We start from the raw sequence: 14146 nt of genomic DNA on the forward strand, positions 1-14146 counted from the left end.
TGGGTCTTCCTACTTGTAGTCCAACACCTTAACCAGTATTCTACACTGATTCATTGGGTATAGAAGCCTTTTTTTTAAACAGACACATAATACATAAATATTTGGTTTGAGTAATTCCTAGAGTCAAAAATATATTGACATTTTTTTTTTTCTTACAGCAAACATAAAAGCATATTTGGTGTTAATAATTCAAATTCAGTTCATAGCAACATAATTTTATTATTAATTTTGATCCCAGAATTTAGGATGAAACATTAATTTAAAAAATGGTGTTGACTGAAGGATATGCAAAATAAGATCTCTATTCGGTCTTCATTTATAGTCTGGGCAGATTGAGAGTAAAATGTTTATTACATTTTTTGAACAGGGTCCAGGAAGAGGCAACAATCCAATGTACAATTAAGTATGCTTAAGTTCTACTGAAATAAAAAGAACACAATGGGAGCTAAATGTGCTTAACTATATACTGGACAGCGGCCATTACCTAATCATCTTCAACAAATGGGATTTGGTATCCAGAGCTTGTGAGCATGTGAAATAATAATGTGAAATTGACATGGAAATGTAGTTCTTAAAAAGTACATTATTTTCGATACAAGGGACACTATAAAGATTTATGATGGAATTTTGAAGTAGCGTTTAGTTAGCAGCAAAATAAACAAAATAGTTTAAACTACTTTGGGCAGAAGTAAAACCTATCTTTCTTCTTTCTTTAGTGAGTCCTGACCTTTGACCTCCTGACCACTTTGGCACTGACATCTTTTTACCTTACCTTCATGTTTTCCCTCCTTGTCCTTGTTCTGCCATACAAGGAGGAAAAACATGTGTTCAGGACCAATCTCTTTTCCAACTCAGTCACCCATCTGGCTCCAACTAGTTGATTACATACAATACCTGTGGCAGGCACTGAGTTCCAGTTCAGATGCTACTGCTGCTGGGAATAAGGCAGAGAGGAAGAGAGGAGAGGCATTTCTCCTTCTCTTCCAGAAGGCCAAATGACTTTCATTAATTACATCTTAAACTGTGTCTTAAAACATGCACACATACCTTGAATTATACAAAAAGATGCCTTGCTATAGTCAAGATATGTTATCACTATAGAATATTTACCTCCAATTATATATGAACTGAATCACAACTGCTGGGGCACAAGCAGAATGTGAGAATTAAAATGTAATAAACTGTGGTTAATATAAGAGTGAATGTACCGTTCTACCATTTATAAGGACGACCTCTTAGTGACTTAAGTTGTGTTTGTCTGACTTACATAATAACAACTTTTGATTTTCTAAAAAAGCTAAAAATGTGATGAAATAGTAGAAGCAGGAAACAACAGAACTGCATGCTAAATATTGACTGTTTAAAATACACAGACATTACAAAACAATAATTCAGCAAAAATCCAGGTGCAATACTAAGCCATAGCTAAGAGTGATTTTAACATTTTTAATACAAAAATAGGTATTTTATAGTGAGTTACTGATAAAGTTCTTAAAAATGCCACAAAGTACAGTAAATAGCAGAATTGATATGGTTTTTTAAAAAAAAAATATTCCCATTCTTCTAGTATTGATTACCTTTGTTTGCTACTTGGTTACAAAAGATAAACAAAATGAACTTGTACTAAATTAGAACATGAGATGACTTGTTTTAAAAATAAACATTAAAAGTTTTGGATTTACATTAGAGCAAAACTGTCCAAAACAAATTACCTCAGCTACCTTTTCACTCATACAGTATGCTTAATTACTTATGGTTAGGTGCTTACAGGCCTGTTTCATATTATACCTTCATATTATATATTACTGTTGTCACAGGATAGTGCTAATATAATTTTCTAACTCCTATGTGCTTTAATCTGCAAAACAGAAAACAAAGAAACAAGAGATAGTATACTAATCCTCATAGCTACATTCAAGTGATCCAAAATAATTATACTTGCATGTACAATCGTGGCATTACATGACAATGGTTTCACAGTTTATGTGCATAGCAGGTATCATTTGATATGCAGTACCAGTAAGTACCATGGTTATACACGGAACCCAGACCACATGGAAAGAGTTCACTGCACTTTCCTTTACAGGGAGTCAAGCAGCTAACTAGTACTGGAAACTTTAAATGTTAACCTAAATAAAGGGACACTGCAGCTACCTGGTTCTCCTCAGATAATTGCCAAATCTGACAATCGATGGGAAGGTCCAGAACGGCATGGGAATCTCTGTCACAATAAACCACCAATGACATAGGTCAAAGAGTAGGAGCTTTATGTGTAGAATCCATAAGGCCAGATGCAAGAGAACTCATAGGTTGCAGCCAATGGCACTGCAGTAAAATATAACTATTACTACTTGTATTTATAGTGTTTTTCAAAAAGTTATTGTCTCCAACAGGCACCGGTATTGATATGGAAGAAGGAAACTGGTACTGCCTTCAGAAAAGACTTAGGAAAATAAAAGAAATAAGGGAAGCAGAGAAGAAGAGAGAGAGATCATTTAAAATAAATAAAGCATTTATTTCAAAATATGGATTATATCTGATTTAGATCAGGTCAGTTTTGCCCTGCTGAATAACAATTGTTGATTCCTTTGACTGATGACTGATGACAGAACTGTTTCCAAATATTAATAGGCTATTATGTCTAAACTTTATATTGTTAACAACAACATCTTAACATAATAAAAGCCTTGATGGATCAGGCTAAAAACCCGTGTAGTCCAGCACTCTGTATATCATAATGGCCAATTTGAGGCACACCTTAGGGAAAAAGTAACTTCCTAAACTAAAGGCAGAAATTAGGTGTGTGTGTATAAATAATATACCACTATTAACTGTATATAAAATATATCCCACCTATTATCATGAACTGGATTGCTAAAGAACCCTCTTCTTTCACTTCATTCTCAAGTAACTTTGTGAGGACACTGTTTTATCACAACTTTAAAAAAAAACTGAAAGGAAAAGGAATAAGAGGTATAAAGAATACACTTTTCTTTTTCAAGAAAAAACAGATAATTCTTTCCCCCTTATATATGCCTTTTTTCCATTTAGGGAGTCAAACCATAATCAGCTATTTGAAACAACTGAAATCTGTTCCCAGAGGTTAACTGAGGCAGTTGTTTTGATCCACCTGAATTGGCACATCGCGGGATATATAAACCAATAGTAAGCTTATTTTATAATTAGAACAATATAAATTCATGATGCCCAAATAGGTTTATATCCTATAATTTGAAACCAAAGTTCTGGAAAACACATTATTATTTTTCACAATGATCACCCACTAGCTCCCAGTAAAAATTGGCCCGCTTCAGAGTAGCAGTTAGAAAGCTTACCAGAGAAAGTAGCACATGAAGCAATATCCTAAGTGATGTAGTATTTCTAATTATGTGTTTCATTTTCTTCAGTCCTATCCATCCTATCCTGTAACACATTTCTCAAGCTTATTTGAAAATGGCGATCCCAAGGGGGTGTGTAGGAAAAAGAATCCCGGAGATCAATCTCACAAACAGCCATAAACCCATCCTAACTATCTTCCCATGGAGAGGTCCAGACAAGATGCAGATCCTGAGCTGTGATGGATGGAAACTGTGTGCAGGTGAAGGCATCATCCTGTTCTATTGTATGTTCAGTAATTAGCTGTCAAGAGGCAATTCTCTGTTTAAATGCATAATGTATTTGTATCTCATATTTTCTAGAAGACAACTACAAAATACAATCCTGTGGCACATGACATAGGAACAAGCCTAATTAAGGTCTGACTAATAAAATAGCAGCTATAAAAGCCTACCAAGTTGATACATCAGGCTAAGCCACAGTTTGATAAATAAATCACAGTTGGCTGACTTTTCACAATGTTCTAAGCAAAAACTAAAAAAAAAAAAAAAAAGCCCTATTGGCTTACAGCAATATGTGAATTCAAGTATCCAAAATTCCCATATTCTTATCAATTACAATAAAAACAGAAACAGTTGAAGTAATCATAACTTTTAATTGACCACTATTTAGGTGGAAAGCAAGTTATGACAGCAATACAAAGGAATGGGTTTCAGCTTTAAAAATTATTTTGACAACAATAGTAAGAACACAACATAAAAAAATTGCTCAACAATTCTCTTTCAAGCATCAGCTCAGCAGTTCCAATTGTCTAACTAAAGCTTCTTAAAGGCTTTTGATTCAAATGATCTTTTTCGTTTAAGCGTTGTTGGGGGTAGTGAATGTGCTGCTACTGGGTACAGGCCTGACAACAAAGCAACATAGGCTAGTGTCTGAGCTCTGATCCTCTCCTCCATCCCTACAACTTTTGCAATCCTATGCTTGAAGAATCCATCCACTCCAGTGTGTATCCGTACAGACATGGCGCACTTTAGCAGCAATCCCAATCTTGTCTCCATCCAATATGTATAAATCATACATATTACCATAACTAAGACTACATTCATTCTTATCTCTTTTCTTGCTATTAGATAAAACAGATTGTGTCTTTAAAGCTTTGGACTAACAGACACATCAAACAACTCTCGCCTTGATGAATGGACTACCCGGGGCTTAAACTGTCTTCGATCTGGATGAAAAACAGAAAATTAAACCAATATGCCCAGAATCGCTGAAGACTGAACCATTTTAACACTTACCGCTGGGGAAAGCAACGGTCCTTCCAGAAGAGAGCCACCTGGCAAATTTCCTCTCAACTATCCACTGGGAAGCCCAGAGGTCAGAGAAAAAGCCATTATGCCACGTCAGGTGCAGTCCTCCGTATCCTCACTTCGGAGTAAGCTACACTTTAATCAGAGGAACTGATTTCTGGAGTCAGTGCGACCAGGAATGCCTGATAAGACCGCAGTCTCCTATGTGCTGTTTTGGATAAACGCAGGACTGACCCGCCAAGCAATGCCTCCAAGCCAATCATTACTCGGCTTAAAAAAAAAAAAAAAAAGGGAGACCATCAACACACAGCTCCATCTCTCTTCTTCTGGGCAGCTAAAAACGTCCCCCGCAAAATACGGGGACCTCCCCCTTTTCGCTCAGCATGCCCCTTCTTACTGATTGGACAAAATCCCTGTCTTTCAAGGGAAGGAGGAAGGCGGGCTCCCCAAACCTCTAACGAGCGGCTAGCCCTCCCCAGCGCGTTTTCCCACCAACCTCCATCCTTTCCCACACGTTCCCGAGGCTCCTCCCACTTTCCCTTGGCGTGAGTCATCGCCGCTCCTAGCTCTGCCCACTTTCCCCATTGAATCCGTTTCAAAAAACAGTCCTCATGGCCGGCTCGCTCGTGGGCGCGGCTCCACCCCTTCCAAGTGGCTCCGCCCCTCCACTTCAGGCCTGCGGCCCGGATAGCTACACCGCTCCTGTGGCTCGTGAGGCGGGGCGAGAGGAGCCAGCAAGGAAGCTCCGTCGTGTCTAATCTCCGCAGCCAGCCCCGGAACGACTTCGGTAGCCGGCTCCTTGCTGAATCGGAACCTCCGTCCAGGTTTCGCTTGGCCCATTTTTTTCCGCAGGCCGGAGGGACGGAGGAGAGGGATCCAGAAAGACAACGGCCGAGTTGCTCGCAGTCGCCGGGACGCGGTCCCGAAAGCCTTCCCCCGCCTCGCTGACTCTTCGCGCCGGCCAGGGGCAACGCAGACTCCTCCCCTTCCCTCTTTTTCCCACCCTCCCCCGTAACCGCAGCAGCAGCAGTAGAGCAGCAGCAGCAGCAGCGCCGCCTTCCCTCCTTCCTTTTCCCGGTTCCTGCTGCCCCCGAGCCCGAGAGGCACCTGCACCTCCCTGCCACGGCGAAAGAAGGGCAAGGCCGGAGTCGGCCGCAGTTCCTCCTCCAAGGTAGAGTCGCCTCTGAACGCTCCGTGGCCAAGAGGTGGGGGAGGCGGCGGCGGGGATGGAGCGGGCTCCTGAGGGGAGAAAGGCGGCGGCGGGGAGGGGTGGCTCTCCTTGAACGGTGTACAATGGAGAAGGTGGCGCGGGGGGGGGGGGGGGCTGGGCGGAAAAGGCTAAGGATCGGGCCCGCCTTCTGGGTGTGAGGCGTGTTGCTGCTTTTGTGGAAAAGGAGTCGTAACCCTGCGGCGGATTGTAGGTGTTTATGTTCCTTGTGCGTGAGTTTCGCGGGAAGGCTGGCGGTCCGCGTCGCGAAGGCTGAACCGGAGCTTCTGATCAGAACAGGCGTGAAATTGCTGTGAATTCTTCTGTTATTGTGCTATGGATGGGAGTGTGTTGTGTATGCGTGGTTTTTCTTTCGGTTTTTTTTTTCCAGCGCGCGTACAGTGGAAAGGATTATGTGTGCATAATACATGAGGGTTGAAGTCTCTCACACGCGCACGCATCTGCTGTTCCTTGCGAAGGAGCGTTAATGCGATGGGAAGATTGGGGAGGTGAGGGGAAGGCTTCGCAGTTTGGCTGCTCCTCCAGCTCCAGAGCAGAAGAGTATTAGCAGCCTGATCTTTTTCCAGTGAGGAACCAGCCTCGGCAGACGAGATTTATTAACACGGTAAGAGATGTGTGTGTTTTTGCCTGGTTGTATCAGTCCTCCCTTTCCCAGTCTCCCCGGATACAAAGCAAAGGTGATCACTTTGGATCACTGATCCTTGTGTTTAAAAACCAGACAAGCTTCCTGTAAAGATCTGTTATTGTTTAGACGTTCTTCAGAGCTTCAAAAAACTGGTCACAGTATCGCAAAGCACTCTGTAAAGGTCTCTTTCAGGAAGCTTACTCCTATCTTTATCCTTCAAAAATGAGCTTATCAAGCTGCTGTGGTGACTTGTATAAATTGTTCAACCGGGAAAAAGTATTTAAAATGAACACTGAATTATCTTAAGAGTGAACACTCCTATTTTCTTTCAAATGGTTTGTGAAGCTATTTAAATGCTGCATACATTTTACTGAAATCTTACCTGTGTTATATCAAGGTATCAAATAAATTAGAAGTATAATAAGCCAAAATAACATAATGGATAGGAACCCAATTAGCTTTCAAAGTTGATAATTACTTTTATTTGTGAGTTGTTATAGAGGGTTTTGTGTTTATCATATTTTTAGCCCATTCAAGTTCAGTTTGAACTAATTGGATCTCTTCAAAGAATCCATTAAAAGTGTTGCATTCTGAAAAGTTACGCTTTCTTTTGTAAAGCTATTACGAACTGTGTTAAGACTGTAAATTTTGAATTAATGTATAACAGCAAAAGGTCATGCAGTACTATTTTCATAATAGTTCTTCATTAAGCTTTTCCTCTTGCTTTGCCTTCCACCTAAATCTGTATAATTTGATACTATTTATTTCAAGATTGGGGTGTATGATACATTCTAAAGCTGTTTTCATTGATGACTCATAATTGTGTTCATAAAACACTCTTCTCATCATGGTTAGATTATGAACATCCTGTCAAGAGTTTCACAAATCTACATGTGTATTAGATCTGGGATAACACTCTGATTAACTTTTGTTAAAATATTTGTACCAAATAACTTCAGGGGTTCTTATATTCTGTCTATTGCTAAATTCTTTTACAATTCTTGGAAAGTTATGGTAGAACAGCTTATGTGTTAATACTTTGCTCATTACCATATGAAAAAGTTCAACAAAGTTTACAAAAACATCAACAATGCTAAATAAATTATTCTATGGAGTTCTGAATTTTGTTTTTAATTTTGAATGTTGGTGGAAATTGGAAGGAATATCCTTAAGTTGTTCAAGAATAGGATGATTTTGAGGAATGTGTATGAAAAATATACAATTCAATCTTGCTAGGGTATATTCTATGCTTTTAGAGTGTTAGTGTCTGGCTTAAGCAAAAACTATTTTCTGTGCAAGATGATAAACTCTTGAGTACAGTATATGAGCTTGCTTCCTGTAATAACCAGTTTGAATTTTCATAAAGGCTGCTAAAGCAGGGTAAAGCAACATCCTCCTGCTTTATAGCACCTGCAATTCAGAGAGAAACTGATATGCAGTGGAAAATTGCCTAATATAAACAGAGTTTGAAAAACCTAATTTCATGTTTGATTAAATTTGTGTTTAGTCTTGTTACTATACTTCTTTGATCTATTTAAAAAAAATATAAAGTGCACTTTCATTACAAAAATTGGTTGTAAGTTTGTTTTGACAGGAGAGATGGCAACTGAATTCAGCTCAGTTTCTTAAATATATGATCAGCATTGACAAGCTAATAACATTTCTTGACAGATACACGTGGCTGTTTTATGAGTACACAGTAAGTAAAGTAAACTATAAGAAGCAAGGTAGCTGGAAAATTATTATATACATTTGCAATATGGCAGGATTTACATAGCATTAAACCATGGCTTGCTTTCACCTGATCTGCTGAATAAGTAGTATGACTTTGGTCCATGTAATAGGCTAACATGTAACTCAAGGTTTATAAACCATAATAGCTCAGTTCATGCAATGTGGTTGCACTGAGTTACTACCAAATAAGTCATATTCAGTCTTAATGTATGTGGGGTTTCACTCTTGCTGAAAAAGCAGGCTCACAGACTGGGGGTATTTCTTGACTCCATATAGCCTCTGAATGTTCAGGTGAATCTGGTGGTGAGGGATTCCTTCTTTCTACTGCGTTTGCATTTCTTGATTAGGGCTAAACTGGCTCATTCATTACCTCATGAATAGTTTGTTGTAAAGCACTTTACATGGGAGATGCCTTTGAAAAAAAATCCAGAAACTGCAGTGATTCCAGAATCCTGTGGTGAGACTTCTGTCTTGCATTCCCCATTGGAAGCATGTAGCACTTGTCCTGGCTCAGTTGCGCTGGCTTCCCATTGCTGTCTGAGCCAAATTCAGAGTGCTTCTTTTGACATATAAAACTCTTTACAGATTTGTCTTGTCTACCTAAAGGAACAACTTCCCCATTGTGTCAGTAACTGGGATTTCTGTTCATCCTCTGTGGGCTTATAGCAAGAGCAACCGAGGAAGGAAGCCCTGCTAGACATGATTAGGTCCAGGGCCTTCTCAGTGGTGGCACCAATATTATGTATGGTACTGTACTCTTGGTGAGTACAGACTTCATCCCTACTGGATGATTTTAGGAGAAACTTAAGAACCTATTTGTATAAATAAACATCCTCTTGTTAATTCCTAGCATGTTTATGACATCATATGATGGATGATTTGGATTCTAGATATGCTTTGTATTGTTTTGTTTGATGCTGTTTAAATTCATCTTAAAAATTGTTGTCTGATTCTATATTTTATCAGATAAACTGTCATAGGCTGGCTTCCCAGAAATGTCCAGATATAAATTTGGTAAAAAGTGAGTAAATAAATAAATGTGTGAAGTTAGGCTGAGAAATAATGATTGACCCAAGGATATCATGTGAACTTCATACTTCAGGTATATGAATTGATTTGATTATATGGCCAAAACACATTCACAGTTGCTCATGTTACTCAAAACAGAAAACTACCCTAAGCAAAACATTAGTAACAATACCGTGTTTTCCATTTAACCGCGGCACAACATTTCTGTTTGCCAGTCTGGCCACTGTTTTTCTGATTGCCAATCCTAATTCAAGATGTCCATCATAATGCAGAATAAGAATGAGGAATGTGTGAGCTATCAGATGTGCCAAAGTCCAACTCCCATCATTCCTGGTGGGAATTGTAGCTTAGCATTATCTAGGAGAGAAATTGATTCCCCATCTCTGATTTACAAAATCCTAAATGCTCAAGAAACTTTTTTTTTTTTTTTTTTGCAAAACTGTTTATTAGAGGCATTCAGTTGTTACAGAATCGGAAACACAATTAAAAATAACCAAAGAACATGCTTTAGATCATTTTTTCTTGGTCATAAAGTTGCCCTCCTAATGTAGACTAGAATTCTCATAATCCTGCTATTTATTATAGTTGGGGTTTGTGGGAAGTGAAATCCAAAATATCTGGAAGATTCCAGGTTGCCTATTCTTGATTAAGTGATAGGTTAAGATTAATCTGTAAACCCTGATTAATTTAATTTGGATCTTGCATTGTTTCATTATAAAATAGTTTAATTCTTAGTTTCAGTTTCTCCTAAAATAAAATGTTATGTGGTGGTATGTAATCTTTTAAAGATACAGATAAATACATCTGAGAAAACTATATTTCAAAAAACCTGATCATATTCTTTAGTGCTGTGTGGTTGCAGGATTTGGGGGTCGTCCCAAATCACTCCGTTTTTTGTTGCTGTAATAGTTCAGATAAAACAGGATGACAACCTATAATGCCTGGAGCTACCTCTGACCATGAGAAGTCATTACAAAGTTTCTTCTCATTTTGAAATGGTAACACATGGAAACTCTAAGGAAGAAAGTTCTTGTTATGTTTAACTAACATGCTGTTGGGAGATCACTACTTCCCAAGCTAAAAAAAAAAAGTTATGCAGTCTCTGAATACAGTAGTTGTTCCTGAAGGGGGCTGTGGGATTTGTTCCATAGTTTTTATGTTAAAAGCAATTAGGGAATAAACTTTAAAGAAGATTTACTCCTTTATTTCTTTACATAAACAATACAAAAGTACTGTTGAGAAACTGAAGTGTCTTTTATTAAACTGAAGTAATTTTATTTCAGTGGCCAAAATGAGCTTTTCCATTGAGGCTTTTATTGTGGAGTTGCCCTGCCTGATTCATGGAATTTTACATGGAATCCAGTATTTTTCACTGTTTTTTTTTTTTTTTTTTTTGGTACTGCAAAAAAATCAGTGGAGGAAAAAGAGACAGAATGACTATACATTTACATCTTGATTACTAGTTCTAAGAGCCATCTGTCTGGAAGTACATCAGTTTAAAAGATTGGTTAGGACCATAAGCAACATTCTGGGAAAAACAAAACAAAACAATTTATACTTGAAATGTTTCTTAAAGGAAATATAAGCAATTGTATGAACTGTATATATACAAATGAGTATGAAGCATTATCTATTTTGCTTTACGTATACATAATAAACTCCTGAGGTTTAAATGTTAATGTTGTAGATTTTCAGAGGAAGGTAGTTTCCTGGAGTGTTAAGTAAAACTAGGTTGTTATAGTTTCCTGGAGTGTTATGATAAAGAGTTTCCCCTCACCAATTTGACTGGCACTTGTTCCATATTATGCTGGTAACAATTGTGGCACTTCTGCTTCTGTATTAACTTATGGGCTTAATATTAAATGGCTACTCTGCAACCATGAGCGGCATCAATGTACAGTGGTGCTTAAAAGTTTGTGAATCCATGGTAAAACTGTTATATGCACAAAGATGGAAAGATTCGAATGGTTGGTGAAATTGACAGATCTTGCTGAGATGGATAAACTGGTTTATTTTATTAGAGAAAAGACAATATCTACATTTATTGGTGACTGGAAACCCCTTATGGACTTTTTGTATAAAAATGAAAAAAATGAACTCGTGATTTATGGTTTTGATGATTAGACAGGATAAATCACAGAAAGAAGAGACTCAAGATGTAACTTTAGAGACAGAGGTTAAAATATAATTGTACTTATAACTACTGTGAAGAATATATTTTGCTCTTTTTTCCTATTTTCTTCTTTTTTCTTTTCTTATTATACTTCTAACTTTTTGTTATTTCTTTTTTTACTTTTTCTGTTCTAATATAGTTTGTTGTGATTTTTAATATTCTTAAAACCTTGTGTGTGTGTGTGTGTGTATATGTTTGTGAACCCTTTTGAATTTTCAATATTTCTGCAAATATGACCTAAAACGTGATCTGTTTTCCACGTATCCTAAAACTAGATAGAGAACCCAGTTAAACAAATGAGTCAAAAACATACTTGTCCATTTATTTATTGAGGAAAATGATCCACAGCTACATACAGGTAGCCCTTGAGTTACGACCATTTGTTCAGTGACTGTTCAAAGTTACAGTGGCACTGAATGAAGAGACTTACAACTGGTACTCAAAGTTCCAGCTGTTGCAATGCCCTACAGTCACATGAACAAAATTTGGGTGCTTGGCAACCAGTTTGCACTTATGACTGGTTGCAGCGTTCCACGGTCATGTGATCACCATTTGTGATCTTCCTTGCTGGCTTCCCAAAGCAGTCAATGTGGAAGCCAGCAAGGAAGGTCGCAAGTTGTTCTGGTAAGTCTCCAACCCCACCCACAGCCTTTCTTTGCTCGCATGCATCACACCCTTCTTCCCCCCTTTGCTCGCACACACACCCTGCCCTCTTTCCCTGGCCTCCTCGCGATCACACAAGCACCCCACACCCTCTTTCCCCAGTCTCCCTGCAAATTCACATATAGACACACCATTTTAATTCTACCAGTCCACTATCAGGCTGATCTTGTGTGAATGGAGGCAATTCAACACCATTTTTACCCTCCCCAGGAGTGGTCGACCAACAAAAATCACCCCAAGAACAAGGTATATAATATTCCGGGAAGTCTCAAAAAAACCCCGGTAACGTTTAAGGAACTAAAGGGCTCTCTTGCATTGGCAAATTTCAGTGTTCGTGAAGTCACCATCCGAAGAAGAGTGAACAACAGTGCTGTGCCCTGTGCACTGTACTCTTCAAAAAGAACACTGCTGCCCATCTATAGTTTGCAAGAGACCACGTGGATAAGTTAGAAGGCTTTTGGAAGAATATTCTATGGACAGATAAGACCAAAATATAAATTTTTAGCTTGAATGAAAAGGGTTCACAAACCTAAGGACCACTGTATAAAGAATGAATGAATAACATTTTGCATTAAACTTGCTTTATAATACAGTGTTGAATTGCCATGTTTGGAAATATTTATTTAGTATTAGAAAATTGGATTAGTTGTATATTTAGAAAACACTAATATGATCTATTCTATTATTTTATTTCACCTGACAAGCATATACATTTAAGAATAAAATACATAGTTATGCCCTGGAAGATTTTCAAAAAGTTTTTGAAGTAGTTTATTTTTGTCCTTTCAAAACCAGCTTATTTTGAAAAATCTTACTCCTCTGACATTAGTATTTCTCTTCATAGTGCTTTCTTTTGGTTATAAAAAGGTTTTAAATCACTATTGGGTGATACGTGTAATTTAAATTAAGGTGCAATCCTGTCCATTTATAGTCATGAGTAATTAGAACTTTGGAATTAACTTTTGAGCAAACAAGCATAGGATTGTACTGTAAATGTTATACATTATTTTAGAATGTTCAGATTGTTAGAATGAATATTTGAAAGCATAGCAAGTAATGTAACAAAGACAGCAGTGACTGTGCAAAGTTTAAACAGTCAGATTTAACGTTCTCCCCCACCTCCAGTTGAAAAAATGTTGAAGCTGTTTAGGCTTTGTATAATTGTACTGAATATAATTTGTTCATCCCAAACTGGGAGAAGGCAGTGCTGGTTATAGTGTCAAAGCTTCATAAAAGTTACCATAATTCCCTCTCCCCACTCTATACTCCCAAACAATGAAGAGCTATAGAAAACAGTGGGAGGTGTTAAGGAAGTATGAGGATTAACTTGAGGAAGGAATATGATTCTGTTTATTTCCATCCTTTGAAGCAGGTAATTCATGACTGGCTGGCCACATATTATGTTTACTATAAGTGAATGGCACCTCCAATTGGAGTCATTTTTATGATATACATGTGACTTAGAATCCCAAATACATATCCAGTTACACAACAAGGGGAAGAAATTCCTGATTTTAAATAGTTTCCAGAAATTAAGCTGTGCCTGCAGTATAGGATAGCATTAGGCATTCCATCTTTGGACTTCCTCAGTATATGTGGCATTATGATTACCCTATCTCCTATTTCTTGTGCATCTATTTATATTTATATTGAATTGTATTTGCATGTGACCATGTGGTTGCCTGTCATTAGTTGAAAGAGCTATTTGAGTTCTTTATAGCTATTTTGATTTCGCCACTGTAAACGGTGTTATCTGCAACCACCCACTCCTACCTCCATTTATATCAAAAGATACTGGTCCCAGTTGTCAGGTTCGGCCCAAAGAACTCCACGAGACAATGCAAATACAGTTCTGTTGCGTTTATTAGCTTCCACCGCAAGACAGAATCTCACCAGACTGAACCCAAATTCCCAAGCCAGCCACAACACTGTGAATTCCTTAGGGAGGTGCCAGCCTCATCTTCTTGAACTTCCCACACTCCTGTTGGGGGCTAAGAACATGCTTATCTCCCTGAGTATGGCTTCATAAGTCCATTCCATCACACCAG

At 38.1% G+C, this 14146-nt stretch overlaps 2 protein-coding genes across 9 annotated transcripts in view; one reads left to right on the forward strand and one right to left on the reverse strand.

The window, feature by feature from the left end:
• Positions 1 to 5345, reverse strand: part of CEP120 (centrosomal protein 120) — an 81424-nt gene extending 76079 nt beyond the window's left edge. Inside the window, exon 1 of the mRNA XM_088130154.1 lies at positions 4635 to 5345. The gene's annotated coding sequence lies outside the window, so the exon portion shown is untranslated. The remainder of the gene's footprint in view (positions 1 to 4634) is intronic.
• Positions 5346 to 5369: 24 nt separating this feature from the next.
• CSNK1G3 (casein kinase 1 gamma 3) overlaps positions 5370 to 14146 on the forward strand; it is a 64431-nt gene continuing 55654 nt past the window's right edge. For 3 of the 8 annotated variants that reach the window (XM_088130156.1, XM_088130158.1, XM_088130161.1), the window contains exons 1-2: positions 5371 to 5817; positions 6245 to 6478. The gene's annotated coding sequence lies outside the window, so the exon portion shown is untranslated. Of the gene's footprint in view, positions 5818 to 6244; positions 6479 to 14146 lie in introns of all 8 variants that reach the window. The other 5 variants (XM_088130160.1, XM_088130162.1, XM_088130157.1 and 2 more) reach the window with 3 other exon arrangements.

The sequence above is a fragment of the Python bivittatus genome, unplaced genomic scaffold (assembly GCF_059951505.1).
Source record: "Python bivittatus isolate LINGU-HERP-01145 unplaced genomic scaffold, Pbiv_v1 ctg000850_np1212, whole genome shotgun sequence".
Classification (NCBI taxonomy): Eukaryota; Metazoa; Chordata; class Lepidosauria; order Squamata; family Pythonidae; genus Python; species Python bivittatus.